Below are 13,050 nucleotides of genomic sequence, written 5' to 3'. Positions count from 1 at the left end.
ACACATCAAATAATATTTATAAGGCAATGCATAGAGGCTGTTTACCTGAGCCATTACGTTTTTTGTCTCGAAATACTAAATAACGTCAAAAAACTGTATATTTCTCCCTCAGCGAAGGTTCAGTGTTAAAAAAAGGTTACTTGATGAAATTTTCGTCATCAATTCACGTTATTATTTACTCAAAGTATAGACTTTTTCTCTGAACGTTTATTGTAAAACCTAAATTATTTTTTGCTTGGACATATCTGCCATTTCTTGTAGAAGAACACTCAATGGAAGAAGTATACTAGTCGTCCTAGAACTTTTGCAATACGTCACGTAAACAAAACAAAATGATAAAACATGATGTTAGGAAGAACTTCGCTTACAGCGGGTAAAATTGTTGTTTATTAAAACTCGACCGGTTTCGCGACTTCAAGTCGCATCATCAGTTGAACCTGCACAGTAAAAGGCAAAGTACAGTGTCATCGCAAATTGTGGATATTAAGATTAATAAAAGAATTTCTAAAATACACTCACAACGTTAAAAGATTTTAGGTATGTTCATCGCTCCTAGTCAAAATTTACTATTCAGAGAGTATCGTAAATATTATGGCGAGCGAAAGTTAAGAATACATGCTCTATTCTTTAAAATTTGCCTGCATCTTAAAAGAAAAAAGAAAATATTTTATAGTGAACGGACGATAATTTTTATTTTTATTTTTGAAAAAAGAGGCTGCGTTATCGATAAAGAATTGTTACTGCTAACATGATTAGTCGCAGCACATGCAAATGGCTATGTGGAAAGTATCAGTGCTTTACCAGTGTGACAGCAGAGCAGCTCAGTGCAGGTCAAGGCAACTAGCGGCCCTCACGGAAGACAATGAGAGACTAGCTGGCTGGCGGAACGGAAGCTACCCATGTGGACAGTGTGACGTCATATACTCACTACTAGGAGCGCTGGGTCGCTACCTTTAGAAGCGAAAATAAAATTCTGAATTATTCTCGCTTGTAAAGGTAGCAACCCAGCGCTCCTAGTCATGAGTATCTGACGTCACACTATGCACATGGTTAGCTTCCGTTCCGCCAGCCAGCTGGTCTCTCTTTGTCTTTCGTACGGGCCGCTTTTGATTGCTTTGGGGAAGGAGACCAGACAGTGAGGTCATCGGTCTCGGGAAAGATGGGGAAGGAAGTCGGCCGTGTCCTTTTCAAAGGAACCATCCCGGCATTTACCTGGAGAGATTTAGGGAAATCACGGAAAACCTAAATCAGAATGGCCGGACGCGGGATTGAACCGTCGTCCTCCCGAATGCGAGTCCAGTGTCTAACCACTGCGCCACCTCGCTTGGTGGGCCGCTTTTGCCTTGCCCTGCACCGAGCTGCCCTGCTGTCACCCGGATAATAAACTGATGTTTTCCACATAGTAATTTGCATGTGCCGTGAGTAATCATGTTAGCAGGGACAGTTCCTTATCGACAATCCGCCCTCATTTTAAAAAAAAAAAAAATTAGCGTCAGCTCACTATAATTTTTTTTTTCCTTTTTAGATGCAGGCAAATTTTAAAGAATGGACGCCTTCGTTACCTTTCGCTCACCATAGTATCAACGATATTCTCTGAATAGTAAATTTTAACTAGGAGCGATAGTATGCCTATGATCGTTTAACGTTATGAGTATATTTTAGACATTCCTTTATTAATTTTAATATCCACAAAAAGGGGCGACACTGCACTTTGCTTTTTACCGTGTAGGTTCATCTGATGATGGGGCTTGAAGCCGCGAAACCGGTCGTATTTTTAACAAATAACAATTTTACCAGCTGTAAGCGGAGTTCTTCCCAACATCATGCCTTTCAACAGCTTCGATTACTCGAATATAAAATAGTTTGTGACAAAATGATAAAGCAAAGGCTAGGAAGACGCAGTTGCATGAAATCTGCAGCTGTGAGTGAGCGCAATAAACTTTCGGATGTTAGCAGACGTCAACACCCTCCCCCCTCCGCTCCCCCTCTCAGCAACGTCAGACTTTCTTCCGAGAAACCTTGAAGACGTGACGCTCTGTTGCGTCCCGTCCCGTTCTGTTGACGACCTATGTCAATGCCACCATTTGAAATCCACTGAGCACTATTTTGACTTTCCGCCCCGTCCCGTTTTGTTCCATCAAGTGTGAACCGAAAAAATGGTTCAAATGGCTCTGAGCACTATGGGACTTAACTTCTGAGGTCATCAGTCCCCTAGAACTTAAAACTACTTAAACCTAACTAACCTAAGGGCATCACACACATCCTTGCCCGAGGCAGGATTCGAACCTGCGACCGTAGCGGTCTCGCGGTTCCAGACTGTAGCGCCTAGAACCGCTCGGCCACCCCGGCCGGCTGTGAACTGACCTTGACAATCTGTCATCAGTGTTGAGATGAACCCAAAATATGGGTCTTAAACTAAGTGCAAGAAAGTTCCAAGTTATTTTAGTATCCCATTACGAATTAATCAGTCAAGAGTTCCGCAAACAGTTGCCACCTATTCTTCCGATGGCATCCCAATACTGTATCAGAAACATACTGTACTGCATCATACTTAGCATTTAAGCATGCTTAACAAACAGATTGCAAAAGGTTGTGCTGACCAATTCAGATAATGTCAAAAAGATTGAAAATATTAGTGACTGGGAAAAAAGATCACGAAGGGTGGCCCACAGTGTTCAGTTTTGGGTCCACTCGTATTCATTACATATGTGAATGCACTTCAACTTAACATTCAGCAAGCAAAATTGGATCTTTTGGCATATGATACTAGTGTTATAATAAATCCCATTGGAGAGAAAGTAACAGATGTGTTGGTAAATGATACTTTCCTAAGAATTATTAAATGGGTCTCTGAAAATTAACTCTCCCTAAATTTTGAAAATTCACACTAAATTGAGTTCTGTACAACAAAGAGAGTCGTACCAACGACTGATCTAGCACAGAAGCATGAGTCAGCAAATGGGATGGAATGCTCCAAATTTTTTGATGTACATATTGATGAAAACTTGAACTGGAAGAAGCGTATTACTGATCTTCTCAAACAATTAAGTTAAGCTACTTTTCCTCTTCGTATAATTGCTAAGCCTGGAATCAAATGTATCAACTTCCTGACGTATTTTGCGTATTTCCGCTCAATAACGTATTACGGAATAATTTTCTGAGGTAATTCATCACCTGTATGCATGCATCTACAGACGTTGTGCGTAACTGGATGGATGACGCGCGTAAGATTGGAACATAACAGTCTTCACAGAACGGAAGTTACAGTATTGGAATGAGAATAACTGGCCTATGTCACTAGCGTCCGTCGGTTGTGCCAGTTTGGGACATCTGTTACGGTCTTCCCGAAAGCAAAATATCCAAGTGTATTGATTACATGGAACTCTGCTTGTTCTGTTCCTTCACAGGTCGTCGAATGTAGCATGTATAGTCTGCTCCTACTTCTGGTCAGTTCCAAATTAAATCAGAGACAATGTTGCAGGGACATTTGGTAAAAGGTAGAAGAAATGTTACAAGATGCGTAGAGAGACCATATAGAGCTTTGCTCAGGATCCGCGAATGCGAGAATACTTTGTGACTCCGATCTACATAGGGAGAGATGGCTAATCGTAATAAAATCTTACCGAATTTATGAAGTGTTTTGGCTAAGGAACGTAGTTTTTGCACCTCATCTCTGCTGATGGCTATTTTCTACACTAACAAACAGTATTTGTGTAATGTGATGTAGGCAGTGTAACAGGGTTCACGGTATGTCCACATGTATATAGCACTCAAAAAGTGATCATAGGGGTGCTTTAGCAATGATACATATCTTGTAAATCATGCTGCAATGTCACTGGCTAACAACGTCACGAGATCGACGTAATGAGGCATTTTGCTGACGTGACAAGTCATCGAGAGTGGTGGTTGTAAGTCGAGTAATTGGGTAAAATACAAAAAAAAAAATGGCTCTGAGCACTATGGGACTTAAGTTCTGAGGTCATCAGTCCCCTAGAACTTAGAACTACTTAAACCTAACTAACCTAAGGACATCACACACATCCATGCCCGAGGCAGGATTCGAACCTGCGACCTTAGCGGTCGCGCGGTTCCAGACTGTAGCGCCAAGAACCGCTCGGCCACTCCGGCCGGCGGTAAAATACATTTGGATTATGGAAAACCTGGTGAAATCACGAAAATTGATGGAAAATCCGTAACTGAGGTAAATATGCCAAAAATGTGGATGAAAGAGGGTATTTACATGCTTGCCTGGGTGTACATTCCTCCACCGGTGCAGTTGACAACTGATGTGTTTACTAGCCATGCTCTATGGATTTAAGTCCTATAATATATCCTCTTGTTTCACATTCGGCTATGCACTGTAAGCCTTAAAAATGAAAGACACAGTGTCCAAAGATTAGAAAGTTATGACACCACCTAAGACACTGAAACAGTGATTGTATACCGGGGTGCAATATGTGCTGCCAGTATGAGGAATCAATGCTCTTGGACTCTTCGAAAATGAAACACTGAGTCATCTGCTACTCTGTCACTGTGGAACATGAGTTTAAATGCTGAAGTCATCACCTTCGAAGACTAGTTTGGAAACGCACCTCAATGCTGCAGGCTCTTCCAGGTTCCATATGTTGTGACGCCTTCCACATTTTTGTCAATAAAAAAACACTGCCTCTGTTTTTATTTCAACCATCATGCATGCTGTAGGAGCAGCTTACCTTATACCACGCGATGTCCAGCTTTCTGTGAGAGCCGATGGATCGAAACATGTTAATGTCAAAATTCTGGATGTTAATGTCAGTTTAGCACCTGACACAGGCCTCGAAGTCATTGTAGAAAAAAAATGCATGGCATGTACAGAGTTGTAGTTATACACTACTTGGATATGTTACAGGGGAAAAAAAAATGTATCAGAGTGCTTACAAGAGACCAACACAGGAACCCACTCTTGTGATTGATAGTCTGAGTAATATGGTTTTCCTACAGTATAGGCGAGAAAACTTTACACAGTTCTATATAAGCTACTTAGGCCGGCCGAAGTGGCCGTGCGGTTAAAGGCGCTGCAGTCTGGAACCGCAAGACCGCTACGGTCGCAGGTTCGAATCCTGCCTCGGGCATGGATGTTTGTGATGTCCTTAGGTTAGTTAGGTTTAACTAGTTCTAAGTTCTAGGGGACTAATGACCTCAGCAGTTGAGTCCCATAGTGCTCAGAGCCATTTGAACCATAAGCTACTTCGATCACTGGCTACCTACTCCACTGGACCAATACATGTATATTTAAAAGGATCACCACATATGCTCGCTGTCAACATGCAGACAGTATTTGTTTTCGATATATCGAAGAAAGATATGTAAAATGTTATCCCATTCTCGACCATGTTACTTTATTGAAGTTTTTATAGTTCATAGTTTTACTCCATTGGACGGTATAAAAATAAGGATTAGAGAGAGAGAGAAAGAGGGAGACGCAGTGCTGTTAGCAAATACTCTGACTCCACTACACTGTCATTTTTCTAGTGGAGCAATCACAGGAATACGATAAAAGAGACTAGGATATGTACAGGGAGATATTTATAAACAGGCATTCGATATCGACGAATTGCAAGTGTTATGCTTCAGAATTTCTCTGTGCAACCCACATACACTCCATATGGTTGTGAATTTCCTCCTGTACGTTAGTGCTCTATTTTTCTCCATGTGTTAGCTCTCTACCTAGTCAGTGATGGGTACAGGACTAAGAGCATTTTGACTAATGGAATGGTGCTGTTGGTACATCATGGGATTTCGTGAGAATTAGTGTGGCTTGGCAGGGGCATCACTTACTCGTCGAAATCAGATGGATTAAAATGCTATATACCGAAAACTGGAAGATTCGTGAGAATGTGGAAGGTAAGCAATACTCTGTTGAAAGGGGAGTATTGCGGGCAAAATACACTCCTGGAAATGGAAAAAAGAACACATTGACACCGGTGTGTCAGACCCGCCATACTTGCTCCGGACACTGCGAGAGGGCTGTACGAGCAATGATCACACGCACGGCACAGCGGACACACCAGGAACCGCGGTGTTGGCCGTCGAATGGCGCTAGCTGCGCAGCATTTGTGCACCGCCGCCGTCAGTGTCAGCCAGTTTTCCGTGGCATACGGAGCTCCATCGCAGTCTTTAACACTGGTAGCATGCCGCGACAGCGTGGACGTGAACCGTATGTGCAGTTGACGGACTTTGAGCGAGGGCGTAAAGTGGGCATGCGGGAGGCTGGGTGGACGTACCGCCGAATTGCTCAACACGTGGGGCGTGAGGTCTCCACAGTACATCGATGTTGTCGCCAGTGGTCGGCGGAAGGTGCACGTGCCCGTCGACCTGGGACCGGACCGCAGCGACGCACGGATGCACGCCAAGACCGTAGGATCCTACGCAGTGCCGTAGGGGACCGCACCGCCACTTCCCAGCAAATTAGGGACACTGTTGCTCCTGGGGTATCGGCGAGGACCATTCGCAACCGTCTCCATGAAGCTGGGCTACGGTCCCGCACACCGTTAGGCCGTCTTCCGCTCACGCCCCAACATCGTGCAGCCCGCCTCCAGTGGTGTCGCGACAGGCGTGAATGGAGGGACGAATGGAGACGTGTCGTCTTCAGCGATGAGAGTCGCTTCTGCCTTGGTGCCAATGATGGTCGTATGCGTGTTTGGCGCCGTGCAGGTGAGCGCCACAATCAGGACTGCATATGACCGAGGCACACAGGGCCAACACCCGGCATCATGGTGTGGGGAGCGATCTCCTACACTGACCGTACACCACTGGTGATCGTCGAGGGGACACTGAATAGTGCACGGTACATCCAAACCGTCATCGAACCCATCGTTCTACCATTCCTAGACCGGCAAGGGAACTTGCTGTTCCAACAGGACATTGCACGTCCGCATGTATCCCGTGCCACCCAACGTGCTCTAGAAGGTGTAAGTCAACTACCCTGGCCAGCAAGATCTCCGGATCTGTCCCCCATTGAGCATGTTTGGGACTGGATGAAGCGTCGTCTCACGCGGTCTGCAGGTCCAGCACGAACGCTGGTCCAACTGAGGCGCCAGGTGGAAATGGCATGGCAAGCCGTTCCACAGGACTACATCCAGCATCTCTACGATCGTCTCCATGGGAGAATAGCAGCCTGCATTGCTGCGAAAGGTGGATATACACTGTACTAGTGCCGACATTGTGCATGCTCTGTTGCCTGTGTCTATGTGCCTGTGGCTCTGTCAGTGTGATCATGTGATGTATCTGACCCCAGGAATGTGTCAATAAAGTTTCCCCTTCCTGGGACAATGAATTCACGGTGTTCTTATTTCAATTTCCAGGAGTGTATATTACAACCTCTTACATATGTCGCGCGAAGTGACTGCAATGAGAAAATTAGGGGCTAATACGAAGATTTTTAGCGAGAGACAGTCAGCAGCAGAAGTTACATCTTTTGTTTTCTCGATAAATAAGAGATAGCATTAGCCTGCAAGTTTTGTGTGCCTATAAATGGATAGTGTGACAGCTTAATAGGTAGACTAAATTTACGTTACATCTATATGGTTTCTTCGCAAGCCTTCGTACGATGTGTGGCGCGGGGTACCCTGTACCAATGCTACGTGGGAAAAAGACTGTCTACATACCTTTATTTGAGCACTGATTTCTTGTATCTTATATTTGCGGTCCTTATGTAAAATGATTATTGGTGGCAGTAGAAACCTTCTGCAGTCAACTTCAAATGTCAGTTCTCAACAGTGTTCTTGAAAAAGAGAATCGTCATCCCTCCACAAATTCCTATTTGAGCTACCTGGCGAGTGTAATCAGACTGCAGGAAAAAATATTCACCATGCAAAGTGACTCTCATGAACAAATTAATTAATTAGTTAAAGCATTTGATATCAATGATATGCCGCAAAGTGATTGGAAGTGAGGGCGAGAGTATCACTGATATGATTAGGGAGTTTTAGCGGTAATCAGGTGTTTTTTTGTTCTGGCGATATCTTCTAACGAGATTTCAATCTCCTACCTACACGGGGAGAGACTAACATCATAGTAAAATCAGCTGCTTTAACGAATTTATAGAGTGATACATAGTATAAACCTAATATTTACAACTCGTCTGTGCTGACGGCTTAAGGGATTTCATACATGATGAAACATTTGGTTGCTTTAAGAAAGTTCCAAAAGGAAGGGCATCCTGTGACATAGGTAGAGCATGCTCTTAAGCACTCCGTCATGATCAAAAAATTAGTTTAATGTTGTGGTCCTGTGATGGGGGATTTAACAGATATTAAGCTGATGAGAACAGAAATTTTTTTACCTGATGAAAGAATACTTAGAGGATATATACCCTATTGTACAGGAGTTTCACAGCAAGTAACGATGCTTTAGCATTGAGAAAATGCGTGTACACCCCAATTTCCTTTGTCTTCAAAAATGACTCATACGAAAGGGAGGAATCGGTATTTTACATGAGATATTTGAGGTATATGAACAACAACATCCCTGTCTCGGATTGTGTAAATTTAATTTTTTAAACTGGGGAGAATCAATGTCAGGGGTGAAACTGCAGTTGCAACTAAACATCCTAGCTGAAAGCTGCAGCTTAGTAGCCAGCTGAAAAAGAGTGGGTGTGGTTTCTCTAGTAACAAATATCAAATGAATTTGACTTCTGCTACGTGATCACTGGACTCTCCAGGTGTCGACTCTCAAGGCGCCCTCTGTGTGGGTGAATAGTGAACAACAGCTCAGTATGCGTTTTGCTGCCTTTGTGATCATGTGGGTTACAGGCAACTCATGGAGGAGAACGTTTGTGTTCTCAGATGTCTCTGCATACAAGAACCCTGATATATTAAATTAAATTACTTGATTTGCCTTTGTCTGTCTATACATGTGGGTATGAAGTACGTCACTCTTTGTGATGTGATCACCAGTCAGTAGTTCCCACCAGTCTCTTTGGGCTCTGGGATCACTCGCTACTTTTCCGCAGCCCTCGGCACAAGGCTTACAGACACTATGGGGAGCAGACGCATTGTCGCGATGGTCCCAGGACGGTGCAATAAGGGTGTTATTTTTCTAGAACCGTGCATCTACTTGGAGCTGTTACCATGTGTGTGTTTTATAGAGTCTATTTGAGGTACACGAGACAGGCAGGATTTTTGGCGACCTTTGTGGAATGTTTAGGACTTTATTAATGCTGGTTTTTGTGATATGTTGTTGCCAGCACCAAACTGTAGCACTGTAATCAGAGCAGGACATCACATCTGATGTTTGTGGCTAGGGTTTTCTACCAGCTCTCACCTGTCGGCAGAACAACACAGAGGGTTGCTGTCACCTGACGCTTTGTTCGGGGATTAGCGCAACTTCTGATCTATGGGCCACACGAGTCAACCCTGCGTTTTGGACTCTCTCCAGACCAGTGTTTGTGGAGATACATGAGGCAGACGGCGCAGGTGCGGTTCCCAGCATGTCTGCCCTGCTGTCAGTGTGAAGGTGCGATCAGGGTTTTTCGCTGGTTATGGGTTGTGGTGGTGGAGGAGGGTGCATACAAGACCTCAGATGTATGACAAGTGATTTTCCCTCAAATTGCAATATTCCACACAGTCACTCATTTTCATGAGATACTTGCCACCAAATATGCAAATGAGCTGTAGCGATCAATCGAAAGTGCCTCAGTATTTCCAGGGAATCCATGGGTTATATGATCAATGGTATAAGGATTTTGACCTCACTGCACCAGTTTCCACCAGTAGGAGATGAGGTGATGTCATCAGAGTGGAGGTACGGCAAATGAGTTGTTTTCCACCAGGAAGGAGCCCTATCTCCTACAAACTGATTAAATAAAGAATATGCAGCAATATATTATTGACACTGATTTGAATTTTATGTCGTAAGATACTTCCTCTCCAGTACAGATTGAGTCATTTCCCACCAATGTCCAGATTGGGGAGGGGTCAGGTGAAGTGGGGGAAGGGAGGGGAGCAGTTTAATTGAAATTTTAATTGAGTAGCATATCAATTTGATATAAAAATTGGAGTAGAAATCCCTTTAATCTACTACTAGAATAGGGTGAGGAGACATGTGTGAAGACTTGTGTGAACGAAGAAACTGATACTGAGGGAAATCTACGCTGTCTTCATATTCCTTACCGATTCACAGATCAATTACTTCAAGATCTGAATCAGTGCAATTTGGGTCCTGGGAGCTTTTTTTTTTCATTTTCGCACCCAATTGCACTAACAAGGGAACCTCCCCATCGCACCCCCCTCAGATTTAGTTATAAGTTGGCACAGTGGATAGGCCTTGAAAAACTGAACACAGATCAATTGAGAAAACAGGAAGAAGTTGTGTGGAACTGTGAAAAAATAAGCAAAATATACAAACTGAGTAGTTCATAGGAAGATAGGCAACATCAAGTACCAACAGAACACAGGAGCGCCGTGGTACCGTGGTTAGCGTGAGCAGCTGCGCAATTAGAGGTCCTTGGTTCAAATCTACCTTCGAGCAAAAAGTTTAATTCTTTATTTTCAGTTTATGTGACAAACTCTTATGTTTTCATCACTTTTTTGGGAGTGATTATCACATCCACAAGAAAACCTAAATCGGGCAAGGTAGAAGAATCTTTTTACCCATTCGCCAAATGTACAAGTTAGGTGGGTCACAACATATTCCTGTCATGTGACGCACATGCCGTCACCAGTGTCGTATAGAATATATCAGATGTGTTTTCCTGTGGAGGAATCGGTTGACCTATGACCTTGCGATCAAATGTTTTCGGTTCCGATTGGAGAGGCACGTCCTTTCGCCTACTAATCGCACGGTTTTGCGATGCGGTCGCAAAACACAGACACAGACAGTAAACTTATTACAGTGAACAGAGACGTCAATGAACGAACGGACAGATAATAACTATGCAAAAATAAAGAAAGTAAAATTTTTACTCGCGGGAAGACTTGAACCAAGGACCTCTCCTTCTGTAGCTGCTCACGCTACCACAGGACCACGGCGCTCCTGAGCTCCCTTTCTCCTTGATGTTGCCTATGTGGCCAATGGACTACTCAGTTTGTATATTTTGCTTATTTTTTCACAGTTCCACACAACTTCTTCCTGTTTTCTCAATCGACCTGTGTTCAGTTTATCAAGGCCTATCCACTGTGCCAAGTTATAGCTAAATCTGAGGGGGGTGCGATGGGGAGGTTCCCTTGTAAGAATATTTTTTGTTAACATGGCTGGCACGTCGTCTGTAGACACAAATACTCATAAATTCTGTGAAAAACTTACATTTTCTTCAACACTGCTCAAAATGTCACATCCAACTGGGTGCCTGCGATATCCCGACATTCATAGAGCGCTAAACAGTATGCGACAGACTCTTTACCAAGACTTTTCAATCTGACTCGGACATAGTCTGCCGTAACCTGTATGAGACACAAGACTGTCATGTTTGATAGCGGCGCCAAGCGAAATTGTTCTACATGTAGTGGACATAAATATTCTGCTGTAACTACCAAGTATTCTTTTACCAAATTAGCATCCGTGAAAGGGCACAAGCCCTTTGCTTACGGTAGTGCATTTTTTTTAGCTCATTCAAACGCAGACTCACTTCATTTTACTTCTTCTTCCTCTTTAGACAGCTTCCTTTTAGGTTTTAAAACCTCTTATACTCTCTCATGTCCTTCACATTTTCTGTTTCCCTATTGTCGAACGTCGCGAGACATGTAAATTCATCTTCCTGAAAGTACTCAGCGAACCCATCTCTCCATGTAGAATGTAAACATTAGTCGCACTGCAGATTGAAGTGCGAAGACATGTTCCGTGTTACACAAAGCCGACTCGCCATTGCTGCTAGTAGATGGCACCTCTGTCAAAACGGATCGTCATCTATTTCGCAGCTATAGCTGCCCCTGTTGTCGCGACCACTTAATGCGCGCAAAATTTGGCTTACTCTCCACCACGCCGCTACTGCTCTGCTCATGAGCAAGAGCGTGAGCAGGCGCGAAAGCTCACGCTCAAAATCAATGACCTATTAAGCCGTGGTCTAACGTGATCGAACAGGCAGAATAATGCTACATGGAGCGTTACTTACTAAATCATCCTTCAACAGGTGTCAATCATGTCGCGCAGAAAACTGCATGTACATGTCGTCGCTAAGCATACTCTATATATAAATTGTACGTATTACGAGGAGTGCGAGAAAAGTAATGTGTCTGATTTTTTATTTTTTTCAAACAACAAGGAACAAAAGATGGATGCTTGACGCTTGTAGGGAGGCGGGAGCGGCAGTTTCACACGTGGCACAGGCCCCTCTTGCCAACTGACGTCACGCGGGCCCGCACAGGGCCAACGATATATACGGGCCCTGCAACGGACTTGTGACGTCATACTAGTCGGTTTGTCCACCACACTTCGCAAACGCTGGGCTCAGTGCAGGGCCCACGGGAAATTAATATTTATTTTGAAAGGTACCCACTAAAGGTCTTAATTTTGTCATCTGCTGTCGAGATCTTACAAGCTTTTAAACACACAGTCAAGAATTACATTAGCGGCCATTAAAATTGCTACACCACGAAGATGACGTCCTAAGGACTCGAAATTTAACCGACAGGAAGAAGATGCTGTGATATGCAAATTATAAGCTTTTCAGAGCATTCACACAAGATTGGCGCCGGTGGCGACACCTACAACGTGCTGACATGAGGAAAGTTTCCAACCGATTTCTCATACACAAACCGCAGTTGTCCGGCATTGCCTGGTGAAACGTTGTTGCGATGCCTCGTGTAAGGAGGAGAAATGCGTACCATCACGTTTCCGACTTTGATAAAGGTCGGATTGTAGCCTATAGCGATTGTGGTTTATCGTATCACGACATTGCTGCTTGCGTTGGTCGAGATCCAATGACTGTTAGCAGAATATGGAATCGGTGGGTTCTGGAGGGTAATACGGAACGCCGTGCTGGGACCCAACGGCCTCATATCACTAGCAGTCGAGATGACAGGCATCTTATCCGCATGGCTGTAACGGATCGTGCAGCCACGTACCGATCCCTGA

The 13,050-nt window shown here is 44.0% G+C and overlaps 1 non-coding gene across 1 annotated transcript; it reads right to left on the bottom strand.

The window, feature by feature from the left end:
* Window positions 1-8,157: 8,157 nt before the first annotated feature.
* LOC126250443 (U2 spliceosomal RNA) lies at window positions 8,158-8,349 on the bottom strand. The gene has a single exon (XR_007545682.1). It is a non-coding gene; the product is annotated as a U2 spliceosomal RNA (small nuclear RNA).
* Window positions 8,350-13,050: the final 4,701 nt, after the last annotated feature.

Source organism: Schistocerca nitens, chromosome 3 (assembly GCF_023898315.1).
Source record: "Schistocerca nitens isolate TAMUIC-IGC-003100 chromosome 3, iqSchNite1.1, whole genome shotgun sequence".
Lineage (NCBI taxonomy): Eukaryota > Metazoa > Arthropoda > Insecta > Orthoptera > Acrididae > Schistocerca > Schistocerca nitens.
The sequence above is the reverse complement of the archived record's forward strand: the minus strand, read 5'-3'. Positions and strand labels throughout refer to the sequence as shown.